Source organism: Calliopsis andreniformis, chromosome 3 (assembly GCF_051401765.1).
Source record: "Calliopsis andreniformis isolate RMS-2024a chromosome 3, iyCalAndr_principal, whole genome shotgun sequence".
NCBI lineage: Eukaryota > Metazoa > Arthropoda > Insecta > Hymenoptera > Andrenidae > Calliopsis > Calliopsis andreniformis.
Genome location: NC_135064.1, coordinates 3,876,080 through 3,893,284, shown reverse-complemented (window position 1 = coordinate 3,893,284; position 17,205 = coordinate 3,876,080). Strand labels below are relative to the sequence as shown.

At 34.2% G+C, this 17,205-nt stretch overlaps 1 protein-coding gene and 1 pseudogene across 1 annotated transcript in view; both read right to left on the bottom strand.

Annotated features, from left to right (window-relative positions):
• Positions 1 to 17,205, bottom strand: part of LOC143177176 (TWiK family of potassium channels protein 18) — a 53,315-nt gene that overhangs the window by 22,412 nt on the left and 13,698 nt on the right. The gene's annotated exons all lie outside the window — the stretch shown is intronic.
• On the bottom strand, positions 16,221 to 16,853 carry LOC143177247 (uncharacterized; annotated as a pseudogene).

Here is a 17,205-nt window from a genome sequence, read left to right as displayed (position 1 = left end):
ATTTTATTGGAAACAAAACATCGAAAACAAATTCAAAGCTAGTAAAATAATAAAAATAAGTTGATATAATTATGTCCATTAATTTTCGGACACCGTAATGCTTTCAATTTGCACATATTGTAAAAATATTTGTTTAGTTGTTTCTCGTTATGTTAAGTACTAATTGTAAATTACAGAAATATTGACAACTATTTTGTACTTGTAATATTTCAACTTTAGCAAGGCAATGTATGTATAGCAACCGCGTTATCAGAATATTTGGACACTATCTAAATTAAATGTATATAGTTAAAATAATAATTTGTAATTGAATATTAATACTGTGTGAGATATTCAGTTTCTTATGTAACTTATGTTAAGTATATTAGTGTATTAAAAATAACGTCTTTATAATGACGAACATGAACATGGTGTTATTTCCACTTAGGATATGTTTTAAAATAGTGTTAACTACCAGCAAAGAGCTATGTATGCCGATAATTGAAGATTGTTTCTAAAATGTACAAGTGATAAGAATTTTTGTCATTTAAAATTAAAAATTTGAAAATGTATATAGACTTATCCGAAAAAGTCTTAATTAACTTAAAATATTCAAGGAATAATTTAAGCTCTTTTAACCCTTTGCACTCGGTTGTACCTTCTAAGGGGACAAAATGAATGGAAAATAAGAACCTCGGTGTGCAAAGGGTTAATAAAAGCAAAAATTGCGTTTTTTAGTGGATTTTAATTGTACTCTCCCCTCGAAAAAGATGTATCACTGTCTACTATAAAAACATTGTTAATACAATAAAACTGTTACATCCTGAGGAGGTTCTTTTGCTAGGCTCACGTTCATGTTCGCTGCAGTATGTACCTGGGGTTAGGTGCGTATTCGATTTATATTTAAATACATTGTTCTCTAAAATAAAGTCGTCAATGTAATTTTGTTACGCTTAATTTTTGTCTTATTTAGAGTCATACAAATTCTGTTCTCACTTGTATCATAGATTACGACCCACCCTGTCATTTGATCCTATTATCTTGAAAAGGAGTAATCTTCAGAAGTATAGAATTTCAACTTTTTAATGAATGAGTATCTCGAAGAAGATCGTATGTTATATTTCATAAAATTTAGAGAAAAGCGAAAAAATATTTCATTGCTAACTGTAGCAATTTTTTTTTGTATACTACGACAGGTTCTTCTTTGATTTTGAGAAATAAATAATAATCCAATGATGGGAAAGTAATTTACTTAAGTAAAAATACAAAATTGAATATGAAGATGCATAGTGTTAGACTAAAACGACATAATGGAAAATTTGTTATGTTCTTCAGAAGTTATAAACTGTACCATATGAAGTCAAACTTTGCCAAAGCGTTTTCTTTAAACATATTATTTAAAAAAATTTGCGACATACGCCTTTCTTCCAGACACCTATTCAATTATGTATTGAATCAAGTGTATATCCCTTGGCCACGCGAAGTAACTTTCTTACATTTTTGAAGCATTTGTTATTTACTTAACGTACACTATTAACAGAGAAAAATTGAGATGGGTTAAAATATAACGAGATTGCGGCTTTCCTTCGTATTCAATTATTTGAAAAAAAAGACACGTTTAAAAGTGTTCGACAAAATCGAGCGTGATAGAGATCTCGTGACGAACGGGACGTAACGAAAAAGGCGGGTGAAAAAGGCGGGAAGAAAGTGAGCCGGGGCAACGAAAACCGATATTTCGCGCGTTGAAAAGGGGCAGATCAGGGGAGAAAGTTTTCAATTTAGCGGAAGGAATTAAAGCGTCGACGGAAACGAGAAGTTAAAGCACGAACGTGAAAGCCGAGAAATAGAGAAGCGTCGAAAAGTATTTTTGTCTTTTTTTTTCCGTCACGACTAACGAAAATTTTCAAAATGCAACTCTCTCCGTCTGATTTTTACGATTTTCGTCTAGCGAATTATGGGAAAAAACGCGCGCAACCGAAAGTACTACCAGTTAACGAACAATACCTTGCTGAAGGGTCGTGTAAAGCCGTAAAGAGGATTTCGTCGCGACGAGCGGAGAAAAATGCCTCGCTTGGAAATCGAATATCCCAGTTTTGTTTTAATTAACTGCAGGAAATGGTAATTTTTGCTTCAGTGATATTTTTCAATTTTTTTACCATCATTTTTCAGAGAGACATTTATTCATACCTTCATATTGTAGATTATCCCTCCATAATGCAAGCTTTTGTTTTACTTATGAAAATTGTATTTAATTTCAACAGATGAATATAGTATCTAGTGATTGTGCGTTGGACAGAAATTAATAATGAAATTAAACTTTATATGCAGGTATCTTGTTACCAAGTATCGATATATGTAGCAGTAATATCATAATGAATGACAGTGATAGCTTTGATAGTACATGACGATGATGGGCTACTGCGTATCATTTGGAGCGAAGACTACTGTCTATGTTTATATGGGAAAGATTAACGTTTTCAGTACTGAGTAGAAATATACAAGGTGTAAACAATATACGTGGTAATATTTTAAAGAGTGGTAGGAGAGCTCAAATGAAATACTAAATGTGCTATGACATAATATCCGATGTACATTTATTTTGCAATAATATACCTATATACTAAATTAATAATCAGAGGATTTTGTAATTGTACAGGTGCATTAAAGAGTAGAAATAGAGTAAAAATATTTTAATGCATTTTGTTGTATCTCTCAAGGTTTAATTCTTATAAAACTCTAAAAATTTCAAATGTTCGTAGGAAATGGATTTTGGATTTTCAAAGCTTTATATGAGTTAAACCGTAAGAGACACAACAATACGTATTAAGACTTTTTTGCTCTATATCTGCTCCTCTATGCACGTGTAAGATTACAAAATCTGCTTATGAGTTTAATATACAGGGTGTTCGACGACAGGTGTCGGAAATTTTAAGGGACGATTATATACGCTAAAATAAGACAAAGATTAAAAATGTTTAGAATACGATTCAGGCTGCGTTTCAGAGTTATTAATCTTAGAGAAAATGCATAAAATACGCGCGAAATATGTCTGACTCAGAGCTTACTCTACTACTGACGTGCACTAACTAGGTCAGACACAGTGAAATCAGTGGAATAAGTCACACTGATCTGTCTTAGTCGGACACATTTCTCGCGAATTCTAGGCGTTTACTCAAGAATTAATAACCCTAACACGAAGTTTTAAACGCAATTTTGTTATTCTTGATTTTTGTCCTAGTTTAAGACGTAAAATCACCTCTTGAAATTTTTGACACATATTATCAAACACCCTATACAAGGTAGGTGGAAAATCATAATAAAACCGGCCAGAGGGTTCTATGTAAAAAGATAAGGAAAAAATCGAATTTGAAGTTTGCTCACCTAGGCAATATAATTTACTCATCGTGTATTCTATTATCAGTTGTCTCTGTTTATGCTAGTATTTATAAACACTGATAATGATAGGATACTGTAAAAAATACCCAGATAGTTCGATATCTGACAGAAGTCATAGTTTCTCAGTCTGCGTAAGAGTTCATTTCGTTTCTATTGTTGCAAATTATTAAGTTATGGCAAGGTATTTTAATCGAGAGTATGTTGACATGTTACTCGCTTTGGGAGCTTGTGGAGGTAACACTTCTGTTGCAAGTAGATATTATGCAGAAAAATTTTCTAATCACCGATATCCGGATAGGAGAGTCATACAGAGAGTGGAGCAAAGATGTTAGGGTGTTAATTATTTTGTTATCACTCGTATGTTTTCATGTGCATTAGCCTTTAGCATGTAACGCGACATCTAGTGTAGATAGGCTAGAAGGAGTACTGCCCATTGCTTCTGAGTGACTGTGTTGTTGAGATGTATTCTATTAAAGTTTATAAATGTTCACATTAAGATATAAGTATATTCTATTTACTAAGGAAGTTGTATTGTTTTTTTTAAATAATATATTGATGTTAATGAACGAACAAAGGACATTATTTTATTAACAACAAAAGACTGACTCATTTGTAGCGTATCATAAAAATCGTGGTTGTAGCCGACGATTGCACAACACCATTGAAGAAAGTGTTCTTCAGAGTGTAAATGACACACCTAGCATTAGTACAAAAAATCTTAGTTCTACACATAATGTTAGTACCGAAACAATCCGTTGTATTCTATACAATAACCACATGTGTCCATACCACGTTACGCGGGTACAGAATCTTCTGGAACGGAACTACGTGCCAAGAATGAATTTTTGTTAGTGGTCACTCGAATGTTATGCCGCAGATCAACGGTTCCTATCACGTATTTTATGGTCCGACGAGTCCAAATTTACATGAGATGAAATTTTCAACGTCCAGAATACGCGTTGGTGGTCAAATAAAAATTCTCGTATTTATCGTGAAACTCACTTTCAAGAGAGATAAAGTGTCAACGTTTTCAAAATCATAAAACCTTATTTTTTCAATCAATTATGATCAAATTGATTATGATCAAATCATAAGACCTTATTTTTTCCTAGACAACCTAAATGGCAGCAGATACTTAGAGCTTTTACGTGACACGTTGCCTTCATTGTTGGAAGAAGTATTTTTAGATATCAGAACTAGAATTATTTTCCAACATGATGGTGCCCTGGCACATTTCACGAGATCAATTTGAAATTTCTTAAATGAAAAGTATTCGTGCTCGATAGGTCGTAGCGGTAAGATACACTGGTCTCCAAGGTCCCCGGACCTCACACCCCTGGATTTTTGCTTATGGGGACACGTCAAAGAAGAAGTGAACAAAGAAAATATTCACAATATTGCACAGTTAAAACGAAAAATTCTTCAAGTGTTTTAAAAACTAAAAAATTATCGTTTTTTATTATCATACGTTACCATTCATTCAGTTGTCTTTAATTCGTCAAGCACAGTTATGTAGGCAGCAACGAGGAGGACATTTCCGACAGTACTTGTAAAGTAATAAACTAAAATGAAGGTAATAAACTTCAAATTCGACTTTCTCAAAAACAAAGCCACGGATGAAAAAATTGAATTTTAAATTCTTTCCTTATTTTTTTATGTAGAATTATCTCCTGGCCAGTTTTACTATGGTTTTCCACCCATTCTGTATAGGCATGTTAACACATTGCGGAAAGGTGACGCAAACTTCCGTCGGAACGATGTAATCGTAGAAGTCGGGCGACGCAATTTTGCGTTTTTAACACGTGTTTTGTTTCCACGTACTATACACTTCTCTCATGCGTCAAATATATCAATGCAGAAGGTAGGTTAAAAGGCTATAAATCCCCAGGAACAGGCATTTAAATTATTTAAATACCCCATCTGCAATGTGTTAATAAAATGTCTAATCCGGAATATGTTAACTGTGAGGCATTATTATTACAAAATGAAGGCAGAGCAGACATTATGTTACGTATATTCCATTTGAGCTTCTCTATCACCTTTTAAAATATTTCAACGTATACTTATTGTTAGTACAACCTACATATTGACGAATATACATATCCAGTCAGTAATACTGAACAGATCATAACAATGAGTGAAAGTAAAACGAATGAAGTCATTTTAATACATTATTGCCAGAGCTATACTTTCGTCTAAAAATATTAGGATGTTTGTTTGATCACAACAAATACGTATTATATTTGGAAAAAGAATTTTACTGCATGTTAAATTTTGTTTTGTACTGTTTTAGATTATAGATATATTCTATAAATAATCCATTAAATATCTTATCTATAACATTAAGTAATATTTATGTTTCTTTTACTTATACATACAGGGTGTCCCAAAACAGGTAGTACTAGTGGAAAAGAAGTGATTCTACATGAAAAAATAAAATAAAAGTAAGAATAAACTTTTTTGATATCCTGCTTCGTTTGTAAAAAATTCAGTTGAAATTATGGTCGGATGCAAGCGTACAGAAGTACAGCTTTGGGTGCTTGAGGGGTACACGGATTAAGGGAGAATACTCTTGGTTTGACCAGTGACTGTCTCTAGGTACGCTAGAAGCATTCCCCTTTTCCCGTTTACCCCTCAAACGCTAGAAACTTTAGTTCGGTACACTTGTACTCGGTCAAAATTCAAAGTCAATTTTCTCGAAAAGAAAGCGTGATATCAAACATTTTTATTCTACATCTTCGTGTCACTTTTTAATGTAGAATCACTCACTTTTTGCTTGTGCTGTTAATTTTGGAACACCCTGTATATCCATCTCGTTCTCTCATACATGCATTTACACTCCCAGGTGTTGCGTCGTGACTATTCATTTTGATATTGTGTCACATGTTATGTTTCTCATTAACTTTCTAAAACTTGGAATTTTTTAAAACTGCCTGTAGATTTTAGAATGAATTACACAGAAGATACATTCTGTAGTTATTTAATAGTTTTGAGGATTTGAATAATTAAATTATTCATATCATCTAGCCAGAGTCCATTTAATATATATTTGCAATGAAATTTGTGAAAAGAAGGGATTTAACATTCACAATTTATATTGTAAAGTAAAAGATTGTTGAAAGTGGTAGATATCCTAATGCTTTTGGACGGGGGTATATGTATACAATTTAAATTGGAACTTAGTAGAGGCTTTTTGAAGGAATATTAAAAAAATGTTCAAAACATAAACAGTAATAAAAGTGTCATAACCTAAAAATAGAACAGTGTGGCGTGACAAAACAGTTTTGAGAATAAATTATTTAAAAATTTCATTTTGAAAATTAAATAGACGTGCTATTTTTGGGAGCATACACCTTCTGCTGTCTGGCTTATGCCTGTGTTATTTTACTCTAAAGTTAAAAAAGAAAATTGAAAAAGTCACAAGAAGACAAATCAGACAAATAAGAAAAACGCTGCAATGCTGTGACTAATTTTTCAATTAAAAATTCCTTCCTTCAAGTAGCTAGTTATGTGGGAACATTGTCACAATGCAAAAGTTGCAACAAAGCATTTTCAAATCAAATGTTATATTTAATTAATTTTCGATCTCTCCAAGACTTTGAAGAAAAATCGTCGATTGGCAGATTCATTGGGTGGAAGGAATTTATTCTCGATTATTACTTTTCGATTAAAGAAACAAATTAACATGGTTTTTGTTTTTACTGTTTTCACACGTTCAGCCATTTTAGTGAAAAGAATTTTAAATTCAAATTAAATAAAACGTTGAAGCACCTCCTGTATTTGCCTGACTTATCTCTTTGTGATTTATGTTTCACTTTTTGCTTTGAAAGGGATAAAACAGATAGGAGGAACGTTACAGTAGAAACATGTGTACAATTTCAAGATGAGTGGTTTGAGGATGTTGGACTGACAAAAGTTTTGAATTTAACAAAGGTATTACATATATGTGCACATAAGCGTGTTGAACCCAATTAGACCTCAAACTAATTTTGTTAAAATTTTATTGTTCGTTTTTTTTTTGTTTTTTTTTTTAATAGATTAAAGCGAATCGAAAATCATTAAATTCCAGCACATTCCTATTGTAGTACCTACTATTTGTTTATACTTTTTATTTGGTGCAACACTCTATTATTTTGGTGCATAGTTCATTCGTCGCTACATTCAACATTCGAGCAATAAATACACAAATACCTACATAAATCAATCAAGTATTTGTTGGCAATTGAACGTGAAATAATTCAAAAGAAATCGTAAAATAGACACTTTAATAGTATTCATACTAAATATAAGCAGACCTTACCTGTATCATGGTCTTTTATTTTAGTGAGCATTCAAAGAGTTAATCAATAACATAAGATTGGAGCGGATAGTAATGCTTTTAAAATGATTCCTACCGTATTTGGGACGATAAGCATAAATGGGTTAACAGATAAATTCTGTTAAATAAGAGTATCAATAAAAAGACATAAAAAAGTGTATTTAAAACTGATTCATAGAATGATATCAGTGGTTTTAATATACCACTGCCATATACTTTTGTATAAAACGTTCTCTCAATAGTCACCATAAGTACCCACCATTTTCACTATCTAATAGATAATTATACATATATCTATCCTTTGCTACTCCCTGTGGCTGTGGAAGAGATTAAAGAAATGACATTTCACCGTGCATCAACCCGGAAATTCTCGCTTGCTCTTTGCTGCAAAGAAAACGCGTCCTCGTGCCCTCTCGACAGTAATTACAGTCATTAATCTTCTGCGAGAACAAAGAGGCAAATGAAACGTGAGTTTATAAAACGCGTCACTGGAGAGCAAGAAGGAAGAGACTGCACACATTCGACGGTTTCACTCGGCGCGAAATGGAAACGAGATATTGGCGCGACTACCACGCAAAAACGGGACTTGTCTATTGAATTCTGCGAAACTGAGACAGCATTTTCGCGTTTCAATGAGCAGGAGGCTAAATCGCGGAGGAACCTAGGGGGTAAGTTGAGAAGGTGGGGAGAAGCCGTCGCTCAGGGATGCAATGGAATTTTCGCCCGCTTTCTTGGGTTCTCCCTTTCTCTCTCGTTTCTGCCCAGTCAAGAGAGTGTTTCGCTGTTTCCAGTTACTCGAAAGTCTCGGCGACTGGTGGTAGAATTTCCCCAAAAATCTCCGCATCCTTAAGGATTGCCAAGAAATTTTAATTGCAATATTTTAGATTATTTTGGGCTACGTAGAGTGAACAAATATAAATAGAGTGTGTTGTATATGAAATTTTATTTTTTACGTCCAATCAAATTAAGGAGGGAGCATTTTGTGACTTGAATATAAGGAAGATTTTTAACAATTTTTTGTAGAATAATTAAAGCATTGAGGCTAATAAGAATGAACTCAACAATATTGAAAATACTTTTATTTTATTCGCTCTTATAGAATATAAATAAAGAGCGTTTTTCACATTACAGAAATTAACTTCGAATACCATATCATCTATACAGATTCTACGACAGTAGTCTAAGCCCTGACGAACTCTCTTAAAAAAGAAGAAAACATATTATTAGCATGTACCGAATTCGACAATATAAATAAAAATATAACATGGATACATGGATACCTTCATATGAAGGAATAACTGGAAACGAAAAAGCAGACTCCAATTCCAAGAAAGCAGCAACACTCCCATTAAGTTCTTTGGTCCCTATACCCTACCAAGAAGTAACAAAACATGGAAAAAGTTATATCGAGGAAGAACAGATTCGAACATGGATCACATCGAACAAGATAAAAATCCACAACGTAGTTAAAGATTTTTATCAAGAAATGACAAATAAGAGAAAATAGTAATGTCAAAGCTAAGGGCAGGACACTCCAAAATTACACATGAATATATACTAAAGAAAACAGAACTATCCTATTGCAACAACTGCCAAAAATCCATAACGACCCACCGTCCTCTATTTAAATGCAGAAAATTTGAAACCCATAGACAGAAACATGGAATCAACTCGAATACTACTGTAACATTTAATTACTTAATAGAATCTATCTGCTAAAATATGAACGAAACCATCGATAATGACCTAGATTCGATACGACGTTAAACTCGTACATACACAAAACAAAGCGTTTTTCTTGAAATGTGAATTTGTTGAGTTCACGTTTACTACCTTATACGCATCAATTCTAAGGTATCATATTGTTCTAGGTAGATTTATCTATACTTATTTAGATTTGAGTTTCGATTCTTTTATATTCGGAAATTAGATAAATTTTATTTTTTAATTATTAATTATTTTTTAATTATTTTTTAATTATTTTAATTATTATTTGATTATATTTTTTAAGAAACTTATATCAACAATTGGAAAATGCTATGCGTTATAGATTTGTCAACAAAATTTTTAAGACTGCAGTTACAGTCAAACTTCCAATAGAAATAGATACTATACCATTAGATGCCGAATAATTGTGAATGTATCTAATTACAATTTTGGTTACATTGTTGTAGAGATTTAATGATAATCAATTACTATATTATAGGTATATATAATATTGAGTTCCATAGCAGTGGCGAAATACTCCACGGCAATGTGAGTAATGAGAATTCGATTCCGCATACATTGTTTACATTTACTTTGTCTTCAACACACAATTAACCCATTAAGGATTAATGTTATGTTAATACATTTTGTTTGGAATTTCATTTGATCAATCAGTTTCTATTTCTGTTATTAATAACAAAAGAAACAAAAAAAAAAAGGATTATTATTTATAAGGCAAGAAACAGAAAAACGGAATTTAAGAAAACAGTATAGTATTTATTGAAGGAACATTACTACTAAAAGAATTAATTCTTTTTAAATGAACTACTAAAATCTTATAAATTTGTTGTCCTGTCTTAATTTTGTAAAGAATATAATTTGTAAGAATGAACAGTTTTAACTGAAAAATTACATTATTTTATTCTGTTGAGTGGATATAACTGGCTATTAACTGGTTGCTTGAAAATCAACTAAAATTGCATGTACAGTACCGGACAAATGTATTCGGACAAATGATTTCTCTTAGTTTTTATGAATAAGTCACGATATTAATATAAAATGAATTGAGCAGTTTATGAAAGTCAGGGTGATAAATAATGTGTGTAAACCAATTTAGCAAATTGTAACATAAAATATATATTTTGAACAATAAACAAAAATTTGATTGACAAAAGTATTCGGACAAAACTTATATCTTGAAAAAATTATAATATAAACGTATGTTATTCATGAAAATAAAAGAATAAATTAATATTTAGTAGAATAACCTCTAGAATCAATAACTGCCTGCATTCTTTTGGGCATAGATTTCAAAAGACTATTTAATGTAGCAGGAGTAATGTTTTGCCATTTTTGGCAAAGAGTGTTGTACAATTTAGCAGTATTTAGAAATTTTTCATTTTTTATGGATAGTTTCAAATGTTCCCAAAGATGTTCTATCGGATTTAGGTCCGGACTTTGCGATGGCCACTTAAGAACGTTCACATTATTTACACGAATCCAATTTTTCACGGCACAAGAGGTGTGTTTTGGATCATTATCATGTTGGAATATCCAATTTTCGTCCATGATTTCCCTTGCATGAGGCAACATGTCTGTCTCTAATATTTCTATGTACTGTTCCTTCTTCATTATACCTTTAATTTGCCGCAATGGACCAACGCCGTGACCGGAAAAGCACCCCCAAACCATAATGCTTCCTCCTCCATGTTTTACTGTGGGAATTTGATAACGCACGTTGAATCTTTGACCTTTTGGTCGACGTACCCACTGAATTCCATCAGATCCAAATAATTTAAATTTACTTTCGTCGCTGAAAAGTACATTGGACCAGTCTTCTATTGACCAATGAAGGTGTTCCCGAGCAAATTTAAGTCGGGCCATCCTATTCTTTTTCGAAATCAATGGTTTCTTTACTCCATGTCGTCCATGTAACCCAAAAGACATTAGACGACGTCGTACTGTACGCACACTAACGTCCAAGTCGTCAGTTTCGATTAAACTTCTATGGATCTCTACTGCAGTCCTCCTGGGATCAGCAATTGACAGACGTCGTATTTGCCTGTCTTGTCTAATCGAGGTCTTTTTCGGACGGCCAGACTTTAATTTATTTTTTAAGTGTCCTCGTTCTTGAAATCGCTTTTGAATGCAGTACACGGTTTGTTTTGCGATGTTAAAGCGTCGGGAAACGTCAGATATGGATTCACCATTTTGTAAAGCATTTACAACCTGTTCCTTCATATATTTCGGTAAACTTTGTCCTCGCACCATCTTCGTAAGAATAGAATAAAAGCACAAAAAAAGAATTTAACAAATATATCAATATTAAAAAATAAATTACACGCATAAATGAAACGTCCGAATACTTTTGTCCAAGCAAATTCGAATAAAACCTATCTTATACGTAATATAGAGTAAATATCTACCTCTAACTTCCTCGTGAGCTAGCTTTCAACTAATAGAAAACAAAACACAGAGTGGCCTTCTCCCACCAACAATGTCATAGTGTAGGGAAACAAAAATATTTTTGTCCGAATTCATTTGTCCGGTACTGTACCTATCTTGTAAAAAATGTCACACACTCTAATATACACAAATGCATCACTAGTAACAAACCTTATAACTGGGTCTATGTCTACATCTGATCAAAGATTTTGCGTTTTAACAAAAATGCATTACCTATAATTTGACATGCCATTGTATCAGAGTGCAACACATACTTGACTACCTTATCTTTGTTGGTGTATGTACATAAAATATATATTATTTTTTAGCACACTGTATAGTAGAGTATAAAATCTCGCTGAAATGTCTCTAGACAAAAAACTGCATAAAGCAGTCTGCATAAAGAAGTCTCATCATAAAGTGCAGAAAATACCGCATCAAAGGATACGTTATTTTGGTCTTCGGTCTTAAACCGATTAATCAAGATCCAATTGTGTAAACTCCAAACGTAAATGTTAAATTCAGCGAGAAGTCCAATTCACATCGAGATCGCCAAGCGCACCGAGCTCAACATTCAGAGAAAGAAGGTGAGACAAACCGGGGAGAGACAAATAATCGCTCTATATTTATCCTTTCACAGAGCAACAAACGGTGTCAGTATCTCGTTAAGTAATCTCATCGGTCGCGAGGGGGTAGTAAATAAATAGTCGTCATTGCAAGACACGTTAAACGGTCAGGGGTATTTATAGCCGCGGCTTAAGAGGGGTGACGAAGGGAGCTAGATAAGGAAGGAAAGGCGGGTTTTGTACCGGCTAGGGGATGCTAAGGAGAAGGCAGAAGCAGCCTTTTTGTCCTCGGAGGCCGGTTCTCGTTCGCAAATGAGGCACGAGCGTCGAGAGATAAGGGGGTGGAAAGCCGCGGGCCAGGCCACGGTCGGGGCCGTATATACGCGAATAAAGGGCGATCAAATGCGATAAAAACTCCGCTCGAGAACTGATAAGACCTAATTGAATGTTCCCTCTCGATTTTAGCCGGCCGTACAGCCGGAAACTTTAGACAAGGGCTGCTGCCCGATAACCCCTCGCTCGACCTCTCCGCGCAGCCCCTCGTTCGACACACATTTCGCTTTTGCATAACCTACTTCCCCGACACAAGGACGTCGCATCGTCGGCTCCTCTTCAAAACTTGTTCGTTTCGCGAGCATAATGCGCAGAGACGGGCGAAACTTTCTTTTAGATAAAAATTTTTGAGTGACAAGTAAAAGTTCAACGTGACACGACCTTTGTAAATCTCTCTGTCTGCTGTTTTGGAAGCTTTTATGATTTACCATTACTTTGTGCGATCATTTACCTGTGAAAAATTTTGGTTTATTTGTTTGTTTGGCAACTACAGATAGAAGCTAAAACTGGGAAACATTTTGGATTGGACTTTTGATCAAATGAGTTTATTGGAATAATTCAGGTGATGATGGATTTTTATTTGGCTGAGATATTGAACCAGAAGGTTCAATATTTGAGATAAATGTTCATTAGAAATAGTTCGAATAGTGTCTATTTTGATAAACAATTAGTATTATATTTATAGAAATGTATGAATGCATTAAATTAAATCCGCTTCATTTAAAAGAGTGCATCAATTCTGAGAAACAATCGATAAAACTGTATAGATGTTCTGCAACTTTTTATATTGCACTAATTTGATACGAATAGAGAAATTGTGTTTAAAAATTATAGTTGTAATATATAAATGTTTTTAATTGCAATGTTTCAGAGGAAATTAAGTATATGCAGATTAATAGCATTAAGGGAGCAGACTACAGTAGTTGCTCGATTAAGAACCGCATCGAGCATCACGATCGAGAGCTACGGCTATCCCCACTACCTCGTTTGATATGTGCGCGGAGAAATCAATTCTTGGAACCATTGCGCTCGAGCTCGACGCCCGAGAACAAGGGGGCTATAGAAGACAAGGATAGCATTAGGGATTAAGAGTAGGAAAAATTGAAGTTTCTTATTTGCAAACGGATTTTCACGCAAGTAACAGTAATCGATTTCTTGTGCTCTCCTAATGAAAATGATATCAAATAAGACGTTATTCCGATTATTTATAACAAAGATACTTAATAATTTAATTTGTGAAAAGAAAGAGCTTACTCGTCTGTGCTTCGATTTATTAATGCGCTAAATATCATTCAACCTTTCTATGCACATAGTACAGAATTATATATTATTTTACATATACAAGTATATACTAATGTAAAAATATATATGTATATGGAGCATCGACAGTCGAGCGAGACTCTCTTTTTGTTTTTGCTATCGTGTATCAATTGTCTCCGCAACCGAGAGCAAAGGAAGCCGAATCGATTACCATCACGATAGAAGCTCGCGCCCAGACTCTAGCGCGGCTCTTAATCGGGCAAGTACTGTAATCACGTGACTTTTCGAGATTATCAAGTCGGTATCTGCTATTACAGTTTTCGTTACAGGAATAGCACTGCCTACAGACACGTAGCTGTTTATTGAACGCGAGATGGAGCCATTCTATGATTTCGAATTTGGACGCGGCTTAGAAAATTTCTTCTTCCACTATACATACTATTACACGAGTCACGTACATGTGAGCTCAGCGCATCGACAGCTGAGAAAAGTCGCGAGAGAAGGCAGATGTGACCCTTACTTTCTCGCTCTTGAAACGTTGAGATTCAACTGTTCAAGTTTGGCAAGGGACACGAGCCACGCACGATTTTTTCAATTGTCAAATATTTTCATTTTCAATTTGTTAAAAGGGAGCAGTGGAGGATCTACTCTTTAAGAGGCCCAAGACATCACCAATTTTTTGAGCCTCATTGTAATAAATAAATTGTGGGCAATATGTATTTTTTTATTTTTATGCAATATTGAATACACATAAAATTAAGAATATTTGGATCAAGTATTTGAAAAGACATTTGTTTTACATTTATCGTGATAATAATGTAGCTATATAATCCACATTTTAGGTGCGAAAAGCTAACAATAACTCAGAATACTTTCATCCGCTTTGCTTCAAATTTTTGGTAGTTGTTACTAATGCTATTCTGTTCGATTGAATTGTTGCACGTACGGAATTTCTGGTGAAGTAATGCATACGTACATATTTTTCGAGACCCTGTCTTACGGTTTTCGAGGTGACTGTTTGTGCGTAAATCCGCTATTGGTGAGACCCCCAGAGATTTTTATGAAATTTTTAAAGATGAGTCTACACTGCGTTCACTGAGAGAACGCAGTCGTTTCGCGCAGATGGCTTCCATTGCCCCGACTGACTTTTCCACTGAGATTGGTGAAGGATTCAAGAGCCTAAAAGGACACGCCTTGCTTCTTTCTACTCTGTATACCTAGTGTCCAAATGAAACAAATGTTTCTATCTATTAAGAAACAATATTTATTGAGATATCAATGTATAAGAATCCACAGCTTATTTGATTATAAAGAAACAGCAACGGTAGAACTGTTTCCTGGATTTCCTACAAAATGTTCGATGCGACCAGGTAGTTTATGACACGGGAAATCTAGGGTCGTTTATGGTATTGCAACGCAGTAAGAATTCTGACTAGTACCAGTACGTTTTCGGTCGACAGAGACGATATTCAAGAAGATTTTTATTTGCTAACAGAGCCGCATTAATACTATCGGAGAAAACTAAAATCTAAAAGAATATCGTTTGCTTGCTCAAAATTTCTTTCACACCGTTTATGCGCTAACACTTGAAGAAGTGACTTTCTTTAGAAATGGTAGAACCTCCAAGGGCCCAACAAGGGGTTCATGGGTAGGGATGTGCTCGGGAGTGACAGAGCCAATAACTAATGAGCATAGGCGTGAACTGCGCAAAGGGTACGAAAACTCGTCAACCGACAACTGCGTTCTCCCAGTGAACGAAGTATAGGAATAATGACGTTTTGTGGAATATCTCTATGCGTATTTTTTATGAACAATCAAAACAACTCTATATACATATCTTTGGAAATTAATAATAATATTCTGAATGAAGGCTGTTGAGTAGCTACGGATGATGATTTCTTTCTAAATGAAAGATTCTCGTTCAATATCTAGTATGGAAAGACCTTTTTGTCGTCTTAAAATATTTAGATTATATATAGTGATGGTGATTTTGTGGATCAATAAACAAAATATATTTATTCACTTCGACTTTACATCGTATGTTAATACACGCTGTATCGTTCAGAACTACGCAATCGAATCTAACAGACAGAAAACAAATTACGACCGACAGACACCACTGGCGCTACACTTGCACACGCCTCGTGCGTCTCCAGTACCGCGCGTATTTCAAATGTGGGACAAATCTCTATCATTCCCCCACTTTTGTCACACATTTAACTCTCGTAAGCACAACTCTCATACAATCTTAATCTGTTTGAATGAATACATACTATGTTATGAGGCAATGCCTTTGTAAGTATATCCGCAACATTATCACTGCTCGCGACATATTTTAGTTTTATTAACCCTTCCTCATACTTTTCCCTGGTTATGTGATACGCTATATCTATATGTTTTGATCTTGATCTTTCTACTCTACTATGGGTAAAATCTATAGCTGATCTATTATCGCACCTAACAATGTATGGTTCACGAGGAATATCTAATTTTTTCAATGACCGTAATTCTTTGAACATCATGTTCATCCATATTGCCTCTTTTACAGCATTTTCTAACGCAACATATTCCGCTTCCATAGTTGAAGTGGATATGGATTTCTGTTTACTGGATTTCCAAGAAATTGGGTTACCTCCCAAAAATACTACCATGCCACTATATGAATGCCTATCGTCAACATCAGTTGCCCAATCTGCATCGCTGTATATTTCTATATCATTACTTCCCTGACTATACGTTAAAGCTTTCGTTTTAGTAGTATACAAGTATTTTAACACTCTTTTCGCTTGCACCCAATGTATCTTACCGGGATTCGACACAAATTGCGCTAATTTCGACGCCGCATACATTATATCCGGCCGAGTCGCTAACGCTATATACATCAACGATCCGACTAGTTGTCTATACGGGACATTTTTCATCTCGTCCTTTTCTGCTTCGCTTGAAGGACCATGAAACTTTGATAATTTTAAACCCAATTCAATTGGCGTGTTAGTGGTTTTACATTCTATCACATTATACTCGTCTAACAGTTTTTGTATGTACAGCTCTTGCGATAATTTCATGGTTTGGTTAGTAGTGTAACTTATACTTATTCCTAGTAAATAAGATGCTAAACCTAAATCTCTTATTTCATACTTTGACATTAATAGTACTTTCACCTTTTCTAACGTACTCGCATTTTTACTAAACAATACAATG